Source organism: Uloborus diversus, chromosome 3, assembly GCF_026930045.1.
Source record: "Uloborus diversus isolate 005 chromosome 3, Udiv.v.3.1, whole genome shotgun sequence".
Taxonomy (NCBI): Eukaryota; Metazoa; Arthropoda; class Arachnida; order Araneae; family Uloboridae; genus Uloborus; species Uloborus diversus.
Window position 1 is genome coordinate 204,790,231 of NC_072733.1, and position 14,618 is coordinate 204,804,848.

The 14,618-nt window shown below is 31.3% G+C and overlaps 1 protein-coding gene across 1 annotated transcript in view; it reads left to right on the forward strand.

The window, feature by feature from the left end:
* The window catches only part of LOC129219141 (uncharacterized), a 75,937-nt gene that overhangs the window by 9,272 nt on the left and 52,047 nt on the right, over positions 1 to 14,618 (forward strand). The window lies entirely within an intron of this gene.

The window sequence follows — 14,618 nt, forward strand, 5'->3', positions numbered from 1 at the left end:
TTCAAGCCCATTTACAATAGCATTCTAGCCATAAATACAAATAGAATGCATTTTAGAGTAGTACATTTACAATATATTAAAAATGTTTATTTTTTAATTTATTGTATGGTTTATCTATTCATTATCTATTTTTTGATACTAAATGAGCTCTTTTGACGTTATTAACTACTAGCGTGCGAGACCGAAGAACTGAAAACAACGTTTTCAGTATGTGATGACTGACTCTCAATCATAGAAACCTAATAACTGATATTTTCTCATTTGTAATACAGCTTAATAAACTTGTTCTTTGATACTAATAATGGAGTAACGCACTTCCTACTGAATTCTATTTTATTACAATTGCATGTAACACCTTTTCTCAAAGAATAGTTAAATACTTTTAAAAAAATTTCTTCTCTTTCGCATCAAATGACTTTTATCTTTTGCAACTGAGACAAAGAATTCCGGCACTAAACACCTCATTTATTATTCAAAGGTCATTCTCGGATAAATGTAAGTTTCCCGTCTAAGGCTGAAAAATGTTAATTACACAAATTCAACCACGAAACTTTCAACTTTTTACCAACATTTCCCTTCAAGCACTACAATATACACTAGCGCAATCGTGGAATAAAAACAAAATTTCTATGATGTTTTAAAAAAAAGTTGTAACTGTCATTGTCATGGCTTGTCCCAAACAGCAAACTTTTATTATTTGAACATTTATTTTAAAAATGGAAAAAACTAAAGGCAAAGAAAACAGGAACGTTGAATTTCTATATTTTAATATACTCCGAAGTTGAAGCATAAGAAAAGGAAATAATACTCCTTAATTGCCATTAAAACTTGCATCTTGGGAAATGATTTATCAAGGTGTACAATTGGTTTTTCTTTACCTCCCTACTAGATAGCGATTTAACATTCATTAAACTGCTTACAGTACAGGACTACATGTTCGTACAGGCAAACAGATGTTCATTATTACTCGAATATAAATTTAATACTACATTTAAATTTAATAAATGATTGATTTTGGACTTTATTAAGACAAAATATGAAAATTAGTTTTCAACTGCTGTAATTTAGCGTTCTCTAAACATTTATACTGTCATTTCCAAGATGATCATTACCGAGATGTTCTTAAAATACGATAATTATAGAAAGGAACATTATGAGAGTTTTAATTTTTTTTTTTTTGAGCAATCACGATTGCTTATTGCTTTCATTTGACTGTTTTTGACGTTCCTTTGATTTTTCCCACCGCCACCCTCTGCACCATCACCGTGGACAGGCGGGCTCCTCACGATGCTGCACCTAGCGAAAGCCGTCTCCAGGTTGCATCCATGTCCTACACACGCGCGCATACATACACAACTACACACACACGCGCACATACACACAAACACATACACCTATACACACATACACCTACACACACAACCACATACACACACAAACACACACGCATACATACACACACATACACATAACTACCCACACATTCCTGCCTGCACACAGACACAAACACATATGCCTACACACACATACACATACCCCCACACACATACACATACCCCCACACACATACACATACCCCCTCACACATACACAAACCCCCCCACACACACATACACATACCCCCCCCCCACACATACACTTATGCCAGCACACAGACACAAACACACATACCCGTACACACAAACACACATGCCTACATACACATACTCGTGATTGCGAAAAACATAATTTGAATTCAAGATGTCAAAATTCAAATTATAATTTTTTTTTTTTTTTTTTTTGAATTCATAACTATGAACAAATATAAACACAAATTTCAGCTATTATGAAGAATACTGAACCATAGGAGAGAGGAAAGGGGAGAAACTTCCATTTCTAATCATTTTTTTCTTGAAATGTTTAATGATATTTTTAAGCTATTAAAAAGGTTTTAAATGAATTTATTTGTAAAAATGAGAATTGAAAGTTTGCACGATCCTTGCATCAATCTTCTAATGCCGGTCAAGAATCATATTTTTCTCACCAAGTAGGGGAATGTGGGACAAAGTGGAAAAGCGAGACAAAGTGTCTTGGGGGAAATTCTCTCTCTCTCTCTTTTTTTTTATAGCTCTACCTATTTGGTAATCTTTTAACTATGTAGTAACACAGCTCTTGTCAGAAAACAGCTATCTCAGAATTTAACATATAATATTATAAGATAAACATATAATATTACAAGTGTATATATCTTATATACCTTATAATATTATAAGATCTTATATCTTATAATATTATATATTATTATATATATAGATCTTATATATATATATATATATATATATATATATATATATATATATATATATAATATTATATATATATATCTTATAATATTATAAGATAAACATATAATATTACAAGTATTATAATATGAGTATAAAAATTGATACTCATATTATAATACTTTGTTGCAGATCAAAATTATTTTTATTACTATAAAATGATAAAGTTCTTTTTATTAACCTTTTAAACTTTAATCGTGACTTCAGAATAATCAGTGCAATATTTATTTAATAAATATCAAGCTTGTTTTTAATTTAAATGTTTCTCAAAATTAGTCAAGTGAATGCTGGGCAAAGCTGATGAGCAAACTAAAATAGTTCATGTCGTTTGTTAATCCAATGTGTATTGAATCACTTATGTATTCATGTATTAATTTATTTATTTATTTACATTTCTTCATTTAAAATTTTTCTTATTCATTCACTATAATATTCACTCATTTATGTTTTCTCATATTATTCATTCTCATATTATGTTTTCTCATATTATTTATTTATTCATTCGTTCTTTTATTTACTCATTCAACTGATGAAAAACATTTTTAACAATCAAACAGAAAATATTTCATGACAAAAATATTTTATTTTTCCCTTTGCCCCATATTAAAAAAAGGGTGAAAAAATTTTACTTTCTTTCGAACTACAAATTTTCAGCCAAAAATAAAAATGCTTCAATACAAGTTTTATTTTTCATCACAGTGTTATTTTTTTATGTACTGTAATTTTCAAAACACATTTCTAATTCGTTCGTTTCGGAAAAAGTAAGTTATCTTAACTATTCCACTCTGCCCCACATTCCCCTACTCAATATTTAAACTTATAATGCACTATTCTACTTTGTTTTGACACATGCTTAGAGTTACATTTGCTTCGAAGTTACTTTTCACATTAAAATAAAATTCAAACAGAAAATATTTCATGACAAAAATATTCTATTTTTCCCTTTGCTTCATATTAAAAAAAGGGTAAAAAACGTTTTCTTTTCTTTCGAACTACAAATTTTCAGCCAAAAATAAAAATGCTTCAATAAAAGTTTTATTTTTCATCACAGTGTTACTTTTTTATGTACTGTAATTTTCAAAACACATTTCCAATTCGTTCGTTTTAGAAAAAGGTAAGTTATCTTAACTATTCCACTCTGCCCCACATTCCCCTACTCAATATTTAAACTCATAATGCACTATTCTACTTTGTTTTGACACCTGCTTTGAGCTACATTTACTTCAAAGTTATTTTTCACATTAAAATAAAATTCTTCAATATTTTTTCTAACGTAAATGATAAAAAATTAATTTAAATTTATCCGCGTAAAAATAACTTTAAACTTCAATCTTCAATTTGAGCTTAATTGTTAAGCATTTAGTCATTTGCATGTTTTCTGTTTGTCATTATGTTCCCAAATATTATCACGTCTTTTTTTGTCTATGATTACCATATCCAATTTTTTTTTCAGATAATTAAAGCTATAATTTAAGGCATAAAAAGTAGGTAACAACGGATAACAGTAGAATTTCATTGTTTTTTCAAACCAAAAATTATCTGAAAGTAACCCTAAACATGAACCCAAGGCATAAAAAAAGCCCTAGTAATTAATCGAGTAATTCAGATGCATTAAGGTAATTTTTAAGTTTTTAGTTACCAATTTATATTTACAGGCGTCCCTCGTATAACATGGTTAATTCGTTCCGTGTAGTATCGAAACCGTGTTATACGAGACTTTTTTAAAAATAACATTTTTACTTAATTTTAATACTTATTATGTATGTGCATGCGAAAAATCAGGTTAAGATGTATCGTGTTATATCGATACCGTGTTCCGTGTTATATCGAAACCGTGTTACACGAGGCTTAGAAATTTGAATCAAGGGATGTGTACCGTGTTGTATCGAAACCGTGTTATACGAGACTTAGAAATAATGTAAATCAAGGGATGTGTACCGTGTTATATCGAAACCGTGTTATACGAGACTTAGAAATAATGAAAATCAAGGGATGTGTACCGTGTTATATCGAAACCGTGTTATACGAGACTTAGAAATAATGTAAATCAAGGGATGTATACCGCGTTGTATCGAAACCAAGTTTCATAAAAAACAAAGGAAAATATTAGAATTATTAGCAAAAATTAACAGAATGTATTAAACAAAAATGAAAAAAAAAACCATCTTTTATAAACATAACTTTCGTGTTGTATCAAAACCATGAAGTATTAAATTCTAGTTTCGTTCTGTGTAATATCGAAACCGTGTCATAATAATCGCAAATTTGGTACCATGTAATATCAAAACCATGTTGTAGAAGTAGCGTGTTATACGAGAGACGCCTGTATTATTATTTTCACTCAAAATGATACCTAAAAGTAAACTTTAAATTAATAAATTTGAATTTTGACATCTTGAATTCAAATTATGTTTTTCGCAATCACGAGTGTGTGTATGTAGGCGCGTGTGTTTGTGTGTGGGGGTATGTTTGTTTGTGTGTAGGGGGTATGCGTATGTGTGTGTAGGCATATGTGTCTGTGTGCAGGCATGAATGTGTGGGTAGTTGTGTGTATGTTTTTGTGTGTGTATGTGTAGGTGTCTGTATGTATGTGTGTGTATAGGTTATGTGTGTAGGTGTATGTGGTTGTGTGTGGGGGTATGTTTGTTTGTGTGTAGGGGGTATGCGTATGTGTGTGTAGGCATATGTGTGTATGCAGGCATGAATGTGTGGGTAGTTGTGTGTATGTTTTTGTGTGTGTATGTGTGCGTGTGTGTGTGTGTATGTGTGTGTGTGTATGTGTGCGTGTGTGTATGTGTGCGTGTGTGTGTATGTGAGCGTGTAGTTGTGTATGTATGTGCGTGTGTGTAGGACATGGATGCAACCTGGAGACGGCTTTCGCTATAGGAGCAGCATCGTGAGGAGCCGGTCGACGGTGATGGTGCGGAGGGTGGCGGTGGGAAAATAAAATAGCAGCACGCCAAAAACAGTCAAATGAAAGCAATAAGCAATCGTGATTGCTCAAAAAAAATTAAGCTATTTGATGAAAATATAACTACAAGTTTATTATATTTATTTACAAGAGAATTATTTACAAGTCAAGCAAAAAATTATTTGATCGAGGATGGATCTAAAAGGAAAAAAATGAAGATATACTCGTTTTTAAGAGATAATTTCAACAAAGCCACATAATTACTTTTTATTTGATCATTTAATAAAATATATTCTCTTTTTTTCGTTATTTACACGCAATTCTTATTATTCAAAAAGGTCGTACCATTCTACATTCTGATACACCAAATTTGAGAAATTTTTTGAACCTTACCCAACTGAATCCCATCTCTATTATATCTTGTTGTCCGCCCGCTGAGGAAAGAAAGAAATGTGCGAAAAAAGGAGCACGTTTTCGTCCACAAAATCCTTACTTTCCCCCCTCGCTTCTGGGGAACACGTAACCTCTTCTCAAGAGGTTTCAAATCCCATTCAAAAACGAATGTGAAATATAATGTTAGAATTCGGAAAGATAGCTTTTTTTTTTCCAAGCGCTCATTCGTCGTTTGGGATATTATTAATTCATGTACCCAAAATGAGTAAATATTTTTCAGAAACAAAATGCTTTCAAGTTTCTTGTCGATAGTCGACTCCTCGAAGCATCAGCAAAGTAAAACACAAATTCCGTCTTTTTTTTTTTTTTTTTTTTAGTGCTAAGTGTAAGAAATGAACATCACGTTGAGGGGCATTGGATAAATCCATAGAGCTTAGGACACTACAGCAGCGTTTTTCAAACTTTTTTGACCCGCGGACCGGCAAAACCCTTTGAAAAAAATTCCCGGTCCGGTGAGGTTTTCTTGTCTTTTTTCTGTTTTTTGTTGTAAAAAAAATTGACTCGCCGAGCGCCAAAAATTTATGAAAAAAAAACATGTTTTTTTTTCGCAAAAAACTAAATTAACTTTCTACTCGCGGACCGTTGTGTAAAAAGTTACGGGTCGCTGAGGTTTTTCTTCTTTTTTACTAAGTAAATTATAAAGAAATCTATTAATAAATAAAATTTTACTTCATATTAAAGATGTACCTCCAAACGTTAAAATGTAACTATCGTAGATTGCTAATTATTGTAATAACTATCCATAAGTAAGAATTGGAGAAAACTCATAGACAATTTTCAAAATTACTCAAAATTAACGAAAATGCGTCGTATAAGGCATTGTTATTAATGAGATTTTTATGGTGGACGAGCAAAAAGTTCTGAAGATCAGCAAAATTTTGCTGTGGACTGGTGCCGGTCTTTCGAACCAATTATTGAGCATCGCTGCACTAGAGTGCCTGTTCCTTTATCTACAAGGCCGAAACTGATTGTTAACGTGGAGAGAAAGAGGTGGTCAAATAAGAAGTTCTATATTTGCCATCTTTCTCGCTTCCTCGTGATGAATTTAAAGTTCGTGTAATTAAGTTTGTATGATAGATAGACCGTCGCGCTCACCTGACAGTGGTGGTCAAAGCTTTCATCCTTACAGCCGAAAAAGTAACCCTTATTTTGCACTCCAGTTTCATTCTTACACTGTAGATAAATCATCACTCTGAGAACCTTAATAATATCGCAATTCGTTTCTTAGGGAGATAAAACCAGGGCTGTGGAGTCGGATTCGAAGAGTTGGACTGATTTTGGTGCAAAGGAGACGGAGTCGTTCGAAGAAATGCTTTTTTTTTACTTTAAATTTCAGACTCTCCTTGCAATTTGAAAAAAAAAAAAAAAAAAGACTACCAATTAGTTTGATTACATGTATAAAGGCCTACTAATAAGAAAATAATTCATTGTGGCAACAGCTGGCTTGATTTTTTATCGAACTTTCGGCAACAGCTACTTATGCCGTCCCCAAGTTTGCTTGTTTTTAGCTTTATTTAACTGGATAGCAACTGTCAGCAAACAGTTTTGTTGCCTAACATTTTCAAAGTAATCACTTTCAAATGAAAAAAATAATGTATTTTTTACCTCGATCTCAGTTATAAAATAGTAAAAGGAATGCATGTATCGCTTGAGCAAGTCGGGAAACTTCTGAGGGTGCTTAATAAATTCAAGTAAGTGTTGGCACGAAAGCGCGAATCCAAAAGATGCGATAAAATATAGATGTTTTTCTTAAATCTAAAGACTATATCTATAAACTTGATTCTCACTAAAAAGTACAAAATAAAATCAGTATATGATTAATTGGTTACAATACTCAATAATTGCAGTTAATTGTAAAATTTCATATTTTAATATTAATTCTAAAGCTGCCAATAAAATTAAAATTAAAAATTGAGCCAAGAAATGTAGGTGAACGTAGTAAAAGGTATTCGTACAAAGCTGTATACCGCCGCATTGTGTAAAATTTCATCCAGACATACATGTACTCGACCTCTACCCGCAATATAGTGCAATATTTTCATTGAAATTTTTGAGATGAAATTTAAGATTTATTATTCGGGAATTTTTTTACAATTAAAGTATTTACATTTTTATAAACTCTAAAACTAAATTGAGGTGTTACCCACCAGATGGGTGTCACCGGGAGAGGGGGGACCACCCCCTCTCAAGAAAAGTTTTTTGGGATAGCAAAAATATTTTTTTTCCCCCTCTCAAGTTACAGCTTTCAAAAATTTAAAGCACAGGGTTTGATCAACATCTTTTTGTTAAACATTAAAGGGGAGCAAATTAATCCTTTTCATTTTTTTTTTTAATGGGATTTTTAGGTAATCTCACTTTAGAAATCGCATCTATTGGATAATTTGGTTTTCAAATTGAAGTTCTAACGTTGTATGCATCTTTGGTTTACAATAAAATGCAACGCAAAAATTTCATAAAAAGGAATTAATATTTCAATCTCTCCGTTTAGGGGTTTTCCCCCTTTCCATGAGGGGGGAGGATTTGAAAAAAATAAATAAATTAATTAATTAATTAATAAGCCGGAGTCGGAGGTTTCAAAATCCAGTAGTCGGAGTCGGACATTTTTCTTCCAACTCCGCATCCCTGGATAAAACAATAGAGTACAACGTCGTTTCTCCGACCTGGCTGGGATCAAAAGACAATCTAGATAATCGAAAATTCAGATAATCCTGGTAGTAAGGGTAATAAGCAAAACAAATCCTTACCTGTTCATTGCGATAGAAAATCATGTTTTGTAATAAAATTACATAGAATTGCTTATAGGATGTTAAAAAATGTAAAACTAATTTTTTTCAGTTATTTCTCAACAAAGAAGTGCTTCACTGTCTTGTTTCAAACACATTTGGAGATTGAATGCAGCACGATTAACTCGAACGGTTTTGGCATTAATAGTTCAACTGGAGTGGTGTCGGGCTGGCGCTTATACTTATATTCTTGTTTATCAACGTAAACATTTCTTGAAAGGCTACATACACTATATTACCAAAAGCATTAGGACACTTTCAAAAATTCACATTTTTTCAGATTTCTCGAGAAATAAAAGACCAATTGCTCTGGTTTTTTTTTTTTCACATAAAAAGTGTACTCCAGCTGCCATTTTCCGACAAAATTTAAGTCTACAATTTATTTAGAGGACGAGCAACAAATTGAGGAAGCAAAAAAATATTTTTGATCATTTTTCATTGTAAATAGCTGAGAATAAGCTATAAACCATTTCAGAAATAAGTCAAAAACCGACCTAAAATTTACTTTTATATTTTCGTGAAAGTATCTCTTGTACCCACGGAAATATAAGCATTTCTTTAAAAAAATGCAAATTTTTTTTGAAGGCTTTTGGCTCATATGACGCAGAGTTTTCCGTCAAACGTTACTAAGCTTTCAGAATATTTTGACAGCATATTAGAGAAACATAATAATAATAATACTTGAAGTTAAAATATTGAAAATTTAATGAAATATGAACTTTTAAAGCAATTAATTTTTCACTGCGAATGCATGAGAGATAACAATTTATAACCTTCATCATCGAAAGCCCAGATATATTCTACAGCTCATAAAAAAATTCCACCTTGATATCTTTAAAATATAAAAAGTTATCAGCGATCTAATGAACAGAATTTTAGTAATTCTTGACTAGACGACGAATCATGAGGGATCGTTCGCAAATAATGCGTTCAAATCATGAATCACGATAACAGGAAAGCGTTGCCAGTTTGCGAACGACCCCTTACCATTCGTCGCCTATCCAAGAACTATAGAAATTCGGCTCATTAGATCGCTGATTTTTTTTTAATTTTAAAGATATTTAGGTGGAATGTTTTGATGAGTTATAGGATATATCTGAGCTTTAGATTATGAAAGTTATAAATTGCTATCCTTCGCGCATACGCAGTGAAAAAATAATTGCTTTTAAACGTTCATATTTCATTAAATTTTGAATATTTTAACTTAAAATTTTTTATTGTTATGCTTCTCTAATATGCAGTCAAATGTTCTGAAAGTTTAGTAACGTTTGACGGGAAACTCTGCGTGATATGAGCCGAAAACCTTCAAAAAAAAAAAAAAAAAAAAAGGCATTTTTTAAAGAAATGCTTATATCTCCGTGGGTATAAGAGATACTTTCATGAAAATATAAAAATAAATTCTTGATAGTTTTTAAACATATTTCTGAAGTTTATAGCTTATTCCCAGCTATTTACATTTAAAAATGATCAGAAATCGTTTTTTGGTTCCTCAATTTGTTGCTGGTCTCCTAAATGAACAGTAGTCTTAATTTTTATTGAAAAATGACAGTTGGAGTATACTTTTTATGTGAAAAAAAATACAGACCAATTAGTCTCATTTCTCGAGAAATCCGTAAAAATGCGTATTTTTGAAAAAGTGTCCCAATACTTTTGGTCGTAAAGTGTATATGATCCGAATTATATGGAAATCCAGGTAAATGAGGGGCGGATAAACGAAATTCCAGTGAAAAGTCATTTAGAATAACTTTTCACCATGTGGGTTATCTTGGCACCACTTCAGTTCATATTTTTTAGTATATTCGACTTCAAACGAAGCTGTAGAAGGCTCAGTGCTGTACTCTGCTGGCAAAGTTATAATAAGTTCTCTACTTTTTATTTCGCAAAAGAAACAGGTTCACGGGTCACCGTATAATTCAGTATTTCTGAAATGGTTGCTTGGAAGCTACTCTTGAATGCTTATTTTAAGTTGTTAAACCCTATCATCCACACTACAATATTCTTTATAACGGTAATAGAAATCTTATGACCATTTAAAAAAGGGGGGGGGGGAAGCAGGGGGATTGAACCTTTAAAAATTTTATTTTTCGGGTTTGAAGTTGCACCACTTTTATCAAAATCATATATTCCACTTCACATGGTTTAAAGTTATGCGAACTGGCAGGGAAAACATTGAGTCAGGTTAAGAATTTTTCCAAAATGGTTTGTATAATCATTATTTCTTTGTTTTGCATAATTACACAATACTTAGGAGATTTTCTTCAATTGTATGCCAACAAATACAATAACTCTTAAAATATGAGTAGGGCAATTAAAAATACAAACATTCTCGATCACGGCACCCTGAATGACTGCAGTCCTTTTTTTTTATAGTTGGCATTTCATAAGAGATTTTTACCAGATACCATTAGCAGTGATATTTTAGAGGACTGTATAGGGTCCTTTAAAAGAACTACTAAGGTTTCTTATGAGGGTGGAGTGAAAAAAATCAAAATTTGATAAACATTAGTAGTGCAGAAAAGTTGCCTTTTGTAGAGATATTTGGTCATGCAAAAGGATTTCGACAGCAAAAATATACCTTGAGGTTCCGCTCGCACCTTGAAGTTGAAAATTATTGCATAAAAACTGGAAAAAGTTAAAATAATTTCATCAAAAATCAAAACTCGATAAATTTGATGTAATATTTAATTAGAGTAGACTTTTTGTGTAGATTATATGCCGCATATGATCATTTTAATAAACTATATTTTAAAGTTCCATACATGCTTTGCATTGGACTAAAATAGCGTCAAAAATGAATAACGTCGTGATGCTCCGTACTTTGAGGAAAAGTATCAGAACTTATTATTCGTAAAGTTTGCTTTCATATAAATTAATTCTTACATATAAACGAGGAAAATAAGTAATAAAAGTATTTCTTATCTAGTAAAAAAAAAAGTTGATTCCCCACTTGGCCCATAACTTAGGCTCAAAATGTAAAATGTACCTATAATGGAGCAATAAGCTAAGTGTAAAAATTGGGAAAATATAAATGTAACTTGCAACAGTCCACATAAGTCACACCTCGAAACAAAAGAAGTTGAAAAATAAATTTTGATATAAATTTATAAAAAGAACGCTTCATTTAGTTTTAAAATTGTTATCAAACTCTAATGCTAATATTCAAATGCTTAAACTTCGAGCTACTAACTGAGTTGAATATTTGCATAAGTTAGGTACATTTTCCTAAAAAATAAATGACTTAGACGCTAAAATGATACTTTCTGTTGACAGGAAATGCGTGAACAATTCCTTTGATTTAAATCCAAGAGTTTGGTTTAGAAATTTTTGAACATGAAGTTCTGAACATAACAGGCGCAATCCAATTTGCCACGAATATTTATTCTAATGAGCTGGATATTCCATTATCGGGGATCACATTGATATGCTCAAGGTATTGCAAGTTACAGTTAAACCAAAGCATTAAAAATTGCGTACATCATTGGTACAGTGGCTCCCAAAAGTGTTCGTACACTATGCAATTTTTTAGTAAAACCAAAATAACGCGAAACTGAATTCGAATATGAAGTCCAATATTTTTTCACATCATTCCTATGTCATTCTAAATAAAACCCTGGAGTTTTTTTCAAAATATTGACGGATATTCTTTTTGAAATGGGTAAAAAAACGAAGAGACAGAGAAATAACACGCCACAAAAGTCATCGTACACTCAAACATTTTCGAATTGTTTCATGATTAAAATTATCACATGTCGTTTTTTTATTATTTTTGCATTGTGTTGACCCTTAAAATTCATTTATCCTTCATTTTTTTTTTATTATTTATTCCTTAATCTTGTGCTTATTACTTTAAAATGGCTGGTATACGTAAAAAAACACAAACACCATTAAAAATTTGAATTTTTTCCTCACAATAGCGGTAAATTTGTTTGAAATGTCTTTAAGTTAGTAAATTTATTCTGTTCTATATAGTAAAGTGCTTGATAAAATGCTTTAAAGAGAAGAATCGGACCGAAAACAAGGTAAGAAAAGGTCAACCGGCTAAGTTGACAAAGCGTGATCGGAGATTTACAGTTTAAAAAAAAATTGTGGAAAATACACATTTGAGTGCTGTAAAAGTTTCTGCAGAGTTGAATGAAAATTTTTACATTTAATTTTCACTTAAAATTGTTCGCCAAGTTCTCTGATTAGCTGGATTAAATGAGACCTCTTTCCGCAGAAATTTTCTTGGCCGTGCGAAAAACAGAGAGCTTACGCTATTCGTCGCAAAATCAATGATTAATAAGCTCAAAACGTTTTGGAATTACGTCTTACTTACAGATAAAAATGAATTCAACTATTTTGGTTAAATTGTTGTATAATTGTAAATAGAAGAAAAAATTAGGAACTTAATCTTAAGAACTTCGTTGGACTAGTTAATCAGGCCGGTGAAGGTGTCCTTGTATGAGGGTGCATATCAGCATCAGGACTTGGTAGTTAGAAATTTTTTGATGAAATAATGAATCATGCTGTTTATTTAAATATTTTAAAAACCAATTTTAAACTCTTAACCAAAAATTTGGTTATCGGAAACAACTTTGTTTTTTATCAAAACAACGATAAGAAGCACACAGTTTTCAACGTTTGCGTCTTGAGCCTCAAAAATTGTCCTAAAGTTTAGGAAACGCCTCTTCAATCTCCAGATTTGAGCTCAATATAACATATTTAGAGATATTTGGAGGCTAAATTACGAAAATACGGCTTTGAAATGAAAATAGAGCTAGAAACAGTAAGACTCGAAGTGTGGTTGAACACTTGCTCAGAAATTACGCAAAAAGAAGAAAGAAAAAAGAATGTAATCTATTCCCAGGACGCTTAAAAGGTGTCGTTGATACTGCATGATATTCTACTAAATAATAACTTAGTAAAAAGTTAGATTATTCAATAATATATACACATTTTTTAAAGTGTACGAAGATTTTTATGAGATAAAATTTCCGGCACTTTTTGGTTTTTGATTTAAAAAAAAATTAAGTTTTAATATGTTTTTAAAATTTTTCATGTACTTTTGTAGAAAATGAATCATAGCTCTTATAATTAAATACATATTCCGAAATATTAGTTCTAACCAATGGAACACTTTTGTGGGAGCCACTGTATGTTCAATCTAAAGACAATCTATTAATTAAAAAGTAAGAAATATTTAAAAACACTAGCCACTTCATGCGATTGCACACTTTCTGCAAATGTGCAAAATTGCTTCGAAAGGTAACAATTACTACATATTCATTATTATACTTTACAGAAAAATATTGCGACGGGAAACGGCAAAAGATCGATTTTGCTCATAACTGAAAATTATGCTTTTAAGTGGGATAGCTTTAATTAACCAGGAAATTTACCAAAGAAACAAATTACTATGGTCTGGAAGTTTGAGAATTTATTACAATAAGCGTTATATTCGTTTAACCGGTATTGCATTAAGCGGATTTGACTGCATTTGTCAACATTGAAATTAAGTTCAAATGTTTTGAAACCGATGAAATAGGTGCATAAGTTTAACGATTTACGTGGATATTTTAGGCAATGGCGATTTTTGATGTAATTTTTTTAAAATGCTAAATCTTTCATTGCGATAATTTTTATGACTTAAACCTACATGAGTATCGCCAAAAGTTAGTGAGTTTTTTGTTTTTTTGTTTTATTTCTTTTTTTTCATTTCAAACATAGATCACGAATTTTTGTATATTTTTCCCCAGAAAATTGTTATTTTCGCTAAAATTAAAAAAAATCATTAAAACCGTACAAAAAAACACTATTACCTATTTTTTCGCTATTTAATCAAAAAATTATAAAGCTTAAAAGTGCAGAAAATCGCTGTGCACCTGATGGTTGACGAGTTTGGCTTCATGGGGCAACAATTCCTCTGATTCGTAGCAAATTTCGTCAGCAGATAGTTTGAATGAGTGAAACTATAAGGAATTTTTTCCACTACACCACTATCAGCAGCCACGCACTAACCATGCTACATAGTTTTATCTAATGCTAATACTTTATTATTTTTTTCATATAAAAAATGATAACATCTTCAGAAAAAAAAACGATTTATTTACCCATTGGCTTTTGATCAGTATTGGATGCTTATTAGTTTCCCTGTACTATTATTTACATAGC